Genomic DNA, 14,627 nt, shown 5'->3' on the forward strand with positions numbered 1-14,627 from the left:
ACATCTAGCGACCCCTTCCCAGTGTCTGACGACCCCAAATTGGGTCTTGACCCCAAGGTTGAGAACCCCTGTCTTACATAACTAGTGTGTGGAGCAATTGCTGTTATATTGTCATTAAGCCTGGCACTGAACTATTGGTACATATACAGTAGATGACAAAACTGTCACCAGCTGTTTTCTGTGAAGTTGTACAGTTAGAATAATATCTGGTGAACTTAGTAAAAAGGCATAGACTCTATGTTTGATTTATTTGGAACATGAATAAAGGTTTTCACTATTTTGTTGCACAAAGATTTCCACAATGAGCTTTTATTTGAAATGTTACCAGTTATTTTAAAGCTGCTGGAGAAGATATTTTCTTTGTCAGATAAAGACATGGTCTTGGCCTCATAGATCAATAAGTCAAAGATGATTTGCTCGAACAAAGATTTAAAAGGTTGAAATTGCTGATGGAAAGTTTGTTTTGATCTCCGCTGTAAACAATCTCTTTTTGACATTGCCGGAAAAGTTTGGTGCATTGCATTACGGATGCGTAAAAGTGTGATTTCCCTTCTTTGCCTCCAAAAAACTCTGCCAAAGTGACTTCCCAACACATTTCTGGTGTTTTCATTAATCGAAAGTTGCAGCAAAACAATGACCGATGTTTATCTTTAAACCGAAAGATCTGAATCCGAATTTGGACGAAATTGAATATCAGAGTGAGGTGATATCATGGGGAATTTGGGAACAATCTAGAACAAAAATGGTGTCAAGATAATCCCTTTATTTGATAAAAAATATTGTCTCCAGCAGCTTTAAGCCTCCTGGGTACAGTGTGCCTTCAGATTTGTGTGTTTATTATCTGATCCAAACAGCCTCTGGTGCAGTTCCATGAGCTAACAGGCTCTCATCTATGGGTTCAAGCCAGTGCTTTAAGCAGAACTTAGTAACTTGTGCTTAGAGCTCCCCCTAAAGGTCCTTTTGGTTATGTCACTGTCGTAAACACTCTGCACCCCCCGCCACCTGCCCCCCCACACAGCTACATGCTTTCACACATATAGTCCCATGTGACCATGTGAACAGTATGAGGAAGAGAGACAAGTAAAATAAATGAATGCTGTGGGAGTAATACGGAAGGCAGTGTGGAAATGTGTGTGTGCTGCCTGATGGAGCGCTGGGTTGCGAGTGCGTGTGCGTGCCTGTTGCACAAAGAGTGCGCAGAAATGTCTTCCTTCTCCGTTTGATCTACCACAACATTCCACAATGGAGCAGCAACAAGTTGCCGTGCTTTTGGTGGTTTTATTGCTTTGTTTTGCGACGTTTCCGGTTCTTACTCATCACCCACAATGCCCTGCGCTCTACTTCATCTCCGATACTTCCTGTTCTTAATCCGCTCCGAGAGCAGTTGCATTTACGGTGCTCCTAAATGCTCTGAGACCGACTGAAATAATTGCTCTAGAATTAGCCTGTGTGATCCGCTCTAGACTTCGTTTGCATGTTCACACCAACCAAACAAGGAGGACTATCCAAGCAAAATAAAATAGGGTGTTTTAAAGGCTCTGGAATTTGGCGATACGAATGCAAGGCGGAATTATGCTGCAGATATTCCTAACTGATATCCAGGGAAGCCAATAACTAACCCCAACGAGGAGCGCTATCTGAGCAAACAAATCTTTTAACCGCTCTAGCATCCGTCGGTGTGAATATCCCCTTAATTATTTTGAATTTTGCCGCCATTTCCAATGATTAATTTTTTCTTCTTTTAGGGTTTTTTCCTTAAAGCTCCTCATCCATACTGTACACCCTAACATGAACCTATCCCTCCTACCCCGCTACATCCAGAACAAAGTCTTTTGAGGAAAGACTTAGAAAAACAGTGGAAAAGTTGTGTAAACAGCCTTTGGAGAACTGCTATTTGTAAAATCTGTGTAGGATTCAGAAGCACTAACTTTAAGCCAAATGATCAGCATCCTCATCACAACATCAAACACTCCAACGCTGATTCACACATCGGAAAAGAAATGACGGTTAATTATCTTCATCAGCCTGAATGGCGCTCGGAATGAGCCTCAGGTGTGCAGCCGGTGGTGAAGTGGTGGGAGACGCAGCTGGGGCCGGCCCTCCCACTGCACAAATCAGTCCACACTCCCGTTCTGCATTTTAAAAACCAAATGATTTGCTTGCAAGGCATGCTGGAAAATTCTTGTAACTTTTAAGGACAAAATCATCCTTGTAGACTCTTAAGATATCTCCACTCTGTGGTAATAAATGCAAGGTTTTATTCCCCCTGATTTACATTTTTTCTGCCTGAGAGCTTCTGCTTTAGTTGGTGATTTTACTTGAGTCTCTTTAAATTGCTTTAGAGGGAGGTGAGAATGTTTTCTTTTTTTTTTTCTCTACGCGTCGTCAGAAGATTATGACCTCTGTGACTTTTCAAACAAGGTGAAAAACATGAACTTTTAAAAAGTCGAAACTAAAGCTAAAACACAAAAGCCTCCAGTTGATCTTGATAGGCTGTGAGAGAGAGACTGGAACGGCTCATTACGTTAACGCCTGGATTTGGCTCGGTTTGCGTTCAGAATACGTTTTATGAATCAACCCTGACAGTTAGAAAAACGGCTTGTTTTTGACTCACATGAAACTGTGTCATTATATGCTTTCAGCGGTAAAAAGCAGTAGAGTGAACAAGCAAAGGTGAAGCGGGTCATAATGAGTCACTGACTCACTTCGTAGTGAGTCACAGAGCCTTGTGTACATGTGTTCCCGTAGGTGTTCTGTTGACTAAAACCTGGTTATTCCTCTGAGTTTCTACAAACATTCAAACACCTGCATTTTTTAATTACAGATATACACTACGTTATGGAAGATTCCATTACATTTGGGAAAGGATCCGGCAGTAGCGGTGCCAGGATTATGATAGAGGGTGGGCCTTCAGAAAACTGGATAAACCATTTAATAACTGTATTTATGTTTTTGTTTCCCTTCATCTCCGTTCAAGGCAACTCTGAACTTTGCCTTTATCAGTTAAGATTCAGAGAAATTATAATAAAATAAATCATATTTATGTGAATAAACCTATGATTACTCTGTATAGCATCTTTATATTGGCCCAACAAAGCAAAGCTACAATGCATTCAAAGGGATTTAAGACTTTAAAAAAAAAAAAAAAACATTTTAAAATATTCATAATGTTCTGTGAATGTAGTGAATATTGTGACAAACGAACGTTACATTTAAAGCAGGACAGAGTCTTCCTGGTGACCATGCAGCCTGTGGGCGGGGCTTAAGAGTCCATTCGTGAGGTACAAGCTGCTGATTGGCTGAAAAGCGTTCACCCAAATCTTTCCTTTGGCTGATTGGATGAACAGCTCTTGGGGGGGGGGGGCTTTTTGATAAAAAAATGGGCGGGCCCAGGCTGGATCAATCGATTAAACTGGGGATTAAATGTAGTTAGGCATGAAAAATGAGAACATTTTGAAAAACACCTAAATACGGATGTAAAGCATAAAAATGGGAAAAAGAATCTGTTTTTTTTTTTATTTTATTCATTTATTTTTTTTAGAAAAGGCTATAATAAGACCCTAAGAACTAGTTTAAATATGATGAGCACACTAGAAACTGTGGATAAAGTTTCTTATTTATTGGTTAATTTAACAGGGACAATGTTTAGCCAGAAGGCTGGACAGAATGTTCAAATGTCAAATACTGTTTATTTTTAATATGAAACATGGAATTGTGATACGTTTTTATGTAGCTACATTTTTCACTGTAAGTTTTATTGTATATTTCTTTTAATTTGTATCCTTTTCTGGTGACATTTAAACGTTCTGTCCAGGGACGACATATGAAAAATAGCCTTCTGGCTAAATCTGGTACATTTTCTATCTGGATATTAATATACATTGTCCCTGTTGAATAAACCAATAAATAAAATAATAAATAAATCAATAAATTAATACTGATTCTGGATCAAAATAATCCCTATTTCTCATTATTGGTGAAATAATAATAAAATAATAATAATATCTAATTTTGTAATAAATCCATCTTTTTAAAGTTAGCGCAGCTTTATGTTAGGTTTGTTCCTCAATTACCTCATCGAGTTTCATCTGAATTGGTTGAAGATTATGATTTTTTTGTAGTCATTTTGCTTTTTGTTGTTATTTTGTGGGTTTTTGTTTTATTTTTGTGCCTTATCGTTGTCATTTTTGTGTTTTTTCTGTTATTTTGTGTTTTTTTTCCAAGTCAAGATCTAAAAATCTCTTTATCCAACGATCAGTGCGTGTAATTTATGTTTGACATTCTGGCCAAACTACTTAACATTTAAAAAACATATTCAGAAATGTGAGCTTTGCGTAGGACACACTGTGATACAGTTGTGCGAAAGCCACCATTAGTGCATGAATCATTCTTTTGTGTCACTTTAAAATATCGAGCTGAGTGTAAAGGCCGTTGCTCTTTGATTTATATCAACTCCCGCATTCAACCTTTACTCCTGACATTCAGTTCTTTCCCCGTGGACGGAAACTCTACATGTAGTGACTCAAACATTTTCAAGCACACAGCGGTTGTTTCCAGCAGACGATAATTTAGCATGTTTCCGTCCCACTGAGACCGCGTGCAGCAGGGGAACGAGGGACCAAGGGAGGGGGGTTTGATTGTCAGGCAATCACACAACAACCTTCCTTTGATTAAAGCTCCCGCCCTCCAATAAACCTGTTGTCATTCATTGGCTGTGTAATGGAGTTGAAGCACATCTGCAATCATGTTCTGTCTTTTGAGCACAAAGAGACTCTGACTTCTGGAAATATCACGCGTGAAACATTTATTTAGTGAGTTTACGTGTCATTAAAGAGCAGAAATAGACAGGATTGGAGGATTGTGGCTTTAAAGTTACTTAATCTCTCTTCTCTACATAAAAAAATATCCTGTTTATTGATTTAAAGTGTTTAATAAAAGCTTTTTCCTCCACTTTTAAATTACTTTTTGTCCAAGAAATTGAGTAAAACCCAATTAAAGGTGTGGAAATAGAAATTTCACACCCATATACTTTATTATGAAAAAAAAACCCACTTAAATTCGTCAAAACTCTCATCTAGCAGCTTTTAAAAATGAATATATTAGCTGTTAGAAAACTTGTTACTGGTTTTTTTTGGCAAAATCTGACAATACAATTTGACACATGGAGAAAAAAATAAATATGGGGGCTTGTAAGGGACAAACCAAACTATTATCTCTCTATTAAAACATCTGTACGTATTAATAGATTTCATTTTTATATGTGACAAAAATACACAAAAATGAAGCGCAAAACACCAACAATGACAGAAAAATCACACAAAATGAGAGAAAATTTGAGAACAACACGACATGAAAGAATGCCAACATTACTCCAAAAACTAAATCTGATGACAAAAGCTCCACAATAATAACAGAAAAATATTCAAAACAAAAACATTGCACAAAAACACACAAACAACTGCAAAAATATGCAAAAATTAGGGCCAAAGAGACTGACTTCTGACAATACCACGTGTGATACATTTATTTATTGATATTATGTGTCACGAAAGAGCAGAATTAGACAGGATTGGAGGATTGTGGCTTTAAATTCACTGAATCTCTGTTTAGCCAACAGAATCTGTTGCCAGATAAAACAGATTATTTTTCTATTCGCAAACACGCGATGACGTGCAGACACAAAAATAACCGTTTCATCATTTAAAATGTTTAATAAAAGCTGTTTCCACGCTTTTAACTTACTTTTTGCCCAAGAAATTGAGTAAAAACCACTCGAAGGGCAGGAAATATACATTTCATACACATATATATGAAAAAAATCTCCAAAAACTACTCATTTAGCAGCTTTTTAAAATTAATATTTCACAATTTTTGTCAAAATCTGAAAACACAGTTTGACAGAAGGAGAAAAAGAGAAATATGGGGGCATGTAAGGGACAAATAAAATAACTCACAGCACTTTTAATGTATTCACTTAATACTGTCATCAGTAAACGTTAACCTCATTAACAGCATCAAATAATAAGATGTACATTATTGAGATTGGGGAACATCCGTTTACAATTCTAATATGATATTGATTTATCAGACAAACATCTGTACGTAATTTGTAGTAATGGTTTTATTTTAATATGTGACTAAAATACACAAAAATGACTCTCAAAACAAATCTGATTACAGAAACTTTACAATAATAACAGAATAAATATTCAAATCAAAAACATTACACAAAAATGACTCAACAAAAATACAAGAAAATGCAAAAATGAATAAAAATAAAACACAAAAATGAGAGAAAAATGCACTAAATGACAACACAAATTTACAGCATTATTTAAAAAAAAAAAACCAAATGTGAAAAACAAAAATACACAATAATAACAGACAAATATACAAAACAGCAAAAACAACTCAAAATAACAACAAAAACACACAAAAAGCAACAAAAATGAAAAACAAAAGCACACAAATGTTAACAAAAATATACAAGAATGGCTGGAAAATATTCCAAACAAAGCAACAAAATAAAATTAGACATTCAAAAAGACTACAAAAACACAAAAATATCAGAAAAATATTGAAAAGGACAAGATAATGATTCATTACACACAAAACAACAACAACACAAATGAACACAATTATTTCAAAAACACACAAAGAAAAACATTAAAACACAAAAAATAATGGAAAAATACAACTAAAAATAAACAAAAACACAATAAAACCCAACAAAAAACAACAATACAGAACATTGACAAAAATACATAAATAAAAGCATATAGATAATTATATTAACAAAAAACACACAAAAAACTTTGTTTTTAACTGTGTTCTCGCTCAGATACTGACATGAATGTTGATAATGTGATCACATTTTTGTGTGATAATATACAGATACATTTTTATTGAATTTCATTTCTTTAATGTGTGTTTTGTATCAAAAAGAATAAAAGGTGAACCAGTCCTCAAACATAAACGCTGACTTTGAGGCAAATCAGCAAACATTTGTACAGACAGACGTATGTGCAGGTGGTAAACATGCACTAAAAACAGAATCAGCATTTTCAGCCTCCATCCATCACGTTTCCTTGTATTTAAGCAAAGTGCCTCATGGTGAAATGTTCAAACCACTGAAGCATGGACACACTTTTGTTATCAGCGTTTCCTCACAGGCTCCCCATCCTCCTCCTCCTCCTCCTCCCTGAGGTCATCAGTAAGTAACTGCAGCTACCCACCAGATGACGCCCCTTATGTTGGGCACGCCGCCACATTCCCAGTATCCCAGTATGGCGCCGGCGGTGACATACGGCCAGCTTAGGATAGAAGAATCCCAGCGTATAAACACATCAGAGGTTTAATGGCCTATGTTTAACATCAGCGTAGGTTTTATTTACACTGTCATCAACACATTGAACACACACGTACTGCTATGCTAATTCACCCCCACCAAATCCTATTATCCTCTCTATTAAATGCACCGTATAGCTGTGTGTGCACGTGTTCATCTAAACATGTGATACGCTATACCTGAGCGAGTGGTGGCAGACATGGTGGCCACAAATGGTCCAAAAGTGGCAAGAAAAGAGTGAAAAGTGGCTAAAACAGGCCAAAAGCAGTCAAGAGTGGCCAAAAAATGGGCAAATAAAGAGGAACCAGGTGGTGTTTAATGGCAAATGGTAACTTTAATGGGCAAAACATGGCAAACATTAGAGAAAAAAGGGCAAAATTGCAAAAATTGACAAAAAAACCGAAAAAATTTATATTTGTTGGCAAAATGTTGCAAACAATAGTGAAAAGGGGGAAAAATGTGCAACAAAAAAGGTAAAATGTAGGGTGAGAAGGAAACAAGTGGTGGAATTGTGGAATAGAAAGAGGCAAAATGTAAGGAAAAAGGAAACAAGTGGTATTTATTGGTGAAAATGTAGCTTATTTGGATGAAAAATGGCCAAAAATGGTTAAAGAATTGACAAAAATTGGATAAAAGTGTCAAAAAGAACTTGAAAAAACAAACAAAGAAAAGTAAAAAAGGATAATTATTGGCAAAAGTTAGCAAACAATAGTGAAAAAGGGTCAAATGTGGCAAAAATGATTGAAAAAGGGGAAAATTGTGGAACAGAAAAAGGCAAAATGTACTGAAATAAGAAAGCAAGTGGTATTTATTGGGCAAAAGTAAGCTTATTTGGGTTAAAAGTGGCCAAACAAAATAAAAAAGGACTAAAATTTATTAAAATAAATAAATAGGGAAATTTATTGGCAAAATGTGGCAAACAATAGTAATAAAGGGCAAAATTGTGGAACGGAAAGAGGCAAAATGTGTAAGAATTAAGTGGTATTTATTGGGGTAAATTTAGCTTATTTGGTTGAGAAGTGGCTAAAAATTGTTAAAGAATCAACAATAACTGGATAAAAGTGTCAAAAAAAATTGCAAAACTGAAAAAATGTATATTTGCTGGCAAAAAAAGGTCAAATGTTGGGTGAGAAGGGAACAAGTGGTATTTATTGGGCAAAAGTGAACTTCTTTGGATGAAAAGTGGCCAAATGACAAAAGTTGGATAAAAGTGTCAAAAAGAACTGGCAAAAATGGATTAAAAAAAAAGGAAAAATTGATATTTATTGGTAAAGGGAGCTAAAGTCTGAAAAAAAGGGTCAGAATTGTGTGTGAAAGCTGTGAAATCTACACAAACTTCTCTGAAAATGAAAATAAACTGTAGACACTTGATATCAAAGCGTTCTGTTGTCACTGTGTTTCTTTTCTTCTTGTTTTTGTTCGTGTACTTTTCATAAAAGCTCCATTAACGCAAACTGCAGCAGGATCGATGTCCCACAAACACAACACAGCACTCGCGTAATTTCCCTAGTGTGAGAAATAATAAAGTCAGAAAACCAACAACAAGGTTTACATACACAGCTTAATCACATCAGGATGTTATGAATCACAGATAAAAGGAGTTCTTATACAGTTTGGAGTAAACTTTGAGCGTTTTATTGTTAAAAAAATAAAAAAATAAAAATGATGAGCTGAAAAGGTATTTTGTTGGTAATCAGTCTGTAAAATATTATTCCGTACTGGGTTATAATGTTGTGTAACACAGCATTGCTCCAGAAACACACAATATTATTAAAAAAAGACACAAAAGACACCAAATAACAACAAAAATCACTACAATAACACTCAAAAAGACTACAGCAGCACAAAAATATTGAAAAATATAAGAAAATGACTCATCACACACAAAGCAACCACACAAATAAACAAAATTATTACAAAAAAAAAAACACAAAGAAAACCACAAAACAGAAAATGACAGAAAATATAAGATTACAACAAAAAAGACTCAAAAAACACAAAGAACAACAAGAAAATGACTCATCACACACACAACAGCAACACAAATAAATACAATTATTCCAAAGAACACACAAAGAAAACAACAACACAAAGAAAATGACAGAAAAAACTGTCAAAAAACACAAACAAAATACAAGAAATGACTCATCGTGCAAAAAGACACAAATGAACAAAATTATTCCAAAAAGACTCAATAAAAACGACAAAACGCAGAAAATGATATTAAAAAATATTGAAAATTAAAAGAAAAACACTCCACTCAGAATATTAGCCAAAATATATTTAAAAAGAATATAGGAACACACACATAATAACAAAAACACACATTCATGTATTAAAAACCAGATTTGGTTATTTTTCTAAATTCTGACAAAAATTTTGATAACATGGCCCTTGGATCTGACGTTCACATTTTATAATAAAAAAAAAGATGAATTAAATTTTCTCACGAATAACAAACTAGTTTGTTTTGTTCTATTTTAGCCCCTGATTTATTAAGATTTATTAAAATTATTAACAATGGCTCATCCTTTGCAAAGTGATAATTTATGATGTACAGTTTGTGAATGAGTGAATAAATTATTTAAATCTCTTTTGTCTTTTTAAAATTAAGTTTATTCACGTATGTAAAATACATGAATGTTTCTAAAAAAAAATGAAACACGCCTGGAATCACACATTTCCCTCCACTGAGCTAATGTGTGCTCAGGGACAGGAACCGTGTGTGTGTGTGTGTGTGTGTGTGTGTGTGTGTGTGTGTGTGTGTTCAGAGGGCCCCACGACAGCTGTGACCATCATGTCCAATGACTAAAATAGCATCAAAATTCAACATGTTCAACACCTGGGGCTGTGTGACTTTGTGTGTGTGTGTGTGTGTGTGTGTGTGTTACGAGTCAAGTTGACTTCATTACTGAATCGTTGGCTCTTAATAATTTGCTTCTGTGACCTTTAAAAACGCAGCAAATAAAAGTCCCTGTATATGTATTTATGTATGTGTGTGTGTGTGTGTGTATGTGTGTGTGTGTGTGTCTACATGCTTAATATAAGTAATATAAAGCCCAACATTATACCTTAAATAACTTGAAAAATGCACAAAACAACAGCAAAATGCACCAACACAAGAACAAAAAAAAGCACAAAAAAAATTGCAAAAATACACAAAAAAGACTCAAAATACACACAAAAGGACATCAGACACACACAACAATAACACATGTACAAAATGACACCAAAAAAAACTACACAACTCTAACAATTACACAAAATGACATAGAAAAAAAAAACCCCAAAACAACAAAAATGGTCAAAACAAATCCAAAAAGGCAGATTGACAATAAACAAAATGCAAACATACACAAAACAACAGCAAAATGCACCAACAGAAATACACAAAGCAACAACAGAACCACAAATAAAGATTCCAAAAATGACTCATAATACACACAAAAGGACATCAGACACACAAAATGACACAAAAGAAACACACAGCGCTAACAATTACACAAAAATGCCAAAAAAAAAAAAAAAATTGCCCAAAATAAGAAAAATATTCAAAGAATCCAAAAATCACAGATTGACAATAAACAAAACGCAAACATAACACACAAGAAATAACAAAACACATATATTGACTTATAAAATACACAGTGAGCAAAAATTCCCAAAATGACAAAGAAATACACAAAACGACTCCAAAAACACACAAAATGACTAAAAACTCAGAAAAAAATACAGAAAAAGACAACAAACAACAGCTATGATAACAGTTGCCCATCCCTGCTTTATAATGATGAGTTAATAGAGTCTGTGGTGAAGCATCATCATCATCATCATCATCATCATCATCCACTTCCTTTGGTCTGACAAACAAGTCATCAGCGTTAAGTTGTGGTTGTCGTGTACGACCACACACACAAACACGTCCATTAACCAGTTCCAGTCAATCAGAGATAAAAGCAGCTCAAAGTAGAGCAGACAACTGGGGGCCCGGGGGCCACATTTGGCCCTCTGTCTAAATTTATGCAGCCCTCAAAGTAAATGTACAAAATGACAGAAAAATAGAATTACAACATTGCAGGAAAATACAGTAAAAGACAAAAGAAAAACACAGAAAATAGTCAAAAAACACACGAAACTTCTACAAAAATGAACAAAAAAAACAACTAATTCAAAAAATTGCTCAGAAAAATACACAAAATTACAGAAAATGACAACTAAAGTACACAAAAGACAAGAAAACACACACACACACAAAAAAAAAAAAAACGACAACAGAAATATACAAAGATTACTTCAAAAAAATGCAAAATGACAACAAAAGTACACAAAAGACTAGTAGAACACAAAAAATGACTCCATGAAACCACGGTACTAACAAACAAGCAAAACGACAACAGAAATACACAAAGATTACTTCAAAAAAATGCAAAATGATAACACAAATACACAATATGACTCAAAAAAACATTTTTTACAGGGAAAAATACACAAAAGAACTACAGAAATGCACAAAATGCTTTAGAACAGGCAAGACAACAACAAACATACACAAAAGGATCAGTTTTTTTACAGTTTCACTTTATAGAACCAAAGTAGGAGAAAAACATTCAGGTTTTCAGGAGATCAGAGAGAAAACTGTGTTTTTGTGAAAAGAATAAAGGCTTTACGCTTCTGTTCATGTTAATGTGTCGACTATACGAGGTCCTTCTTATAAATATACTGATATATTTAAATAGTAATGAGGTCTATGTTCTTTAGAAAAAGAAAACGTAGGCTGTACATTGTTGGATGAAATGAGACACTAGCATTAACATGTGTTGATGCTAAATGACCTGCAGCTAAATGTTTCTGACCTTCTTATACATTCAAATTTGACCAAAAGAGAAAACGGATTTATTTCTGTTTATTTAGCCAACAGAACCCATTTCTAGATACAACAGATGATTTTTCAATTTGCAAACACGGGACAACCTGCAGACACAAAAATAACCCCTTTAATGATTTAAGGTGTTAAATAAAAGCTGCTTCTCTGCTTTTAAGTCACTTCTTGTGAAAGAAACACTGAATTTCACACCCAAAAAAAGGAAATAAAAACACTATAGCAGCTTTTTAAAGTGAATATATCAGCGGTTAAAAACGTGTTACTTCATACCTCCAAATTTTACAACCACAACAGAGTTTGACACAAAACAAAAAGAGAAAGATGGGGGCTTGTCAGGGATAATAACATCCTCTTCTGACAGTGAGGGCCACATACTGATACTTCATCCTTTCTAAACTATTTCATTTAACTAGAATTTACTTGTTTTATTACCAAATGTATTTATTTTGAATAAAATGCTGATCAGTCTTTATTAAAGTGCAATAGGGGCATTTATTTATTTTTTTAATATTAACTTCTGTATTATGTCAGTTAAGTGAGAAATGTCTGACTCTGGTTTAAAATGTTGATATGCATCAAGCTCTCCAATATTTTATAAGTAGTTACTGAAGTGTGTTTTCCACTATAAATATTAATAAATGAATGCATCTCTAGTCATGGAGAAGGTGAAAAAATGACTGATAAAGGGGGGGGGGAAGGGCTCTTAACATATACATATACATATTAACAATGCATAAAATGACGGAAAAACATATAAAAAGACACAAAAATACACACTAATGACTCCACAGACACAAAACGACAACAAAAACACACAAAACTGACTCACAAAACAGAAAAACACATAAAAGGACACACAATTACCTACAAATGACTCTACAGACCCAAAACAATGACAAAAATAACTCACAAAACACAGAAAAACACGTAAAACGACACATAAATACACATTAATGACTCCACAGACCCAAAACAAAAATACACAGAAATGACTCAAAAACCACAGAAAAACACATAAAATGACACAAAAATACACACTAATGACTCCAAAGATTCAAAACGACAACAAAAATACATAATAATTACTCAAAGAAACACAGAAAATAACAAGAAAAATTTCCAACATCACTCCAAAAAACAAATGCGATTGAAAAAATACACAACAACAAAAAAAACATTTACAAATCAAAAACATTAGACAAAAATCAGTCAGGGCTCCTAAAAATAATTATGTAATTAGAAATACCCTCATTATACAGATGCTAAAAAGTAGCCGCAGCGCTAGCAGTGCTAGCAGTATAAATACACATTAAACTACTTATTTTCCAGTTCATTAAAAGCTAATTTTTCCTGATAATTTGACTTTCTGGACAGATATAGATGTTATAAACAAGAAAACTGTAGACGTACATTAAACCTTTATGTAGCATTAATTTAAATAACATTGACATGTCATGATTCCCCGACAGCTTTAAAACAAAGAAACACAAATGTCACCCTTATCTTCAAGCTGTTACTACGCATGATGTTGACTCAGGTTTTAATGGTTTGCACCAGAATAAAAATGCAGCCATTGTGTAGGAGAACATGGAAGCTGCTGGAGGAGATAAAAGAGGAAATAATAGATGAGACGCAAAGCCAAAGTAAAGGTTACTAGAACACTGACACCCAGGCTGGAAGAGGAAGAGGAAGAGGAAAAGGAAAAAAGGAAGAGGAAAAAGCCCGAGAGGCTGAATCCATGTTTTCTGGCGTCAGTTGATGCTTTTTTGGGGGATTATCAAAAGTATTCTCCTGGAGTTTTCTGGTGCAAACAGCTGCCGATTCTTCTGAAACTCCAAAAATATTGAAATCTTTATGACATTATTCAACAACAAGTATTTCATTGACCCTCAGAGAGCTGAGCTAAGTCTGATCAAATACTTGCAAGTGATGACGTGTGTGAGGAGTTAGAGACGTGGAGGCCGACGCTGGTTTTCCTGCCACGCACCACGACTCCAGGCTAAAGCCTCCAGACTCCAGGCTACGCTAACTGGCAGCTACGCTAACTGGCAGCTACGCTAACTGGCAGCTACGCTAACTGGCAGCTAATTATGTGAACAACATCAAACAAAGCATGTGCAAGACCAACTTTTATAAATAATGCCGACGGGATGCCAAACAAGAAACACATTTGTTAAAGCTAAATTGGTAGTAATAGGACAAGCACGGCTCATTTGGATTAGTGATGAAAACAGAAAACACCACAGTAGATGATTTTCTCTCTGCTCTTCCTGTAAAGCTTGACTCATAATTCTCACATCAGCAGCTCCAACTGCTTCTCTTACAACTAAGAAGATCCCGAGAGATTCTAAAACCTGGAATCATATCGGAGACATAGGCTGCTCTGAATAGTCCCTC

The sequence above is a fragment of the Gouania willdenowi genome, chromosome 15, assembly GCF_900634775.1.
Source record: "Gouania willdenowi chromosome 15, fGouWil2.1, whole genome shotgun sequence".
In the NCBI taxonomy this organism is placed as follows: Eukaryota; Metazoa; Chordata; class Actinopteri; order Blenniiformes; family Gobiesocidae; genus Gouania; species Gouania willdenowi.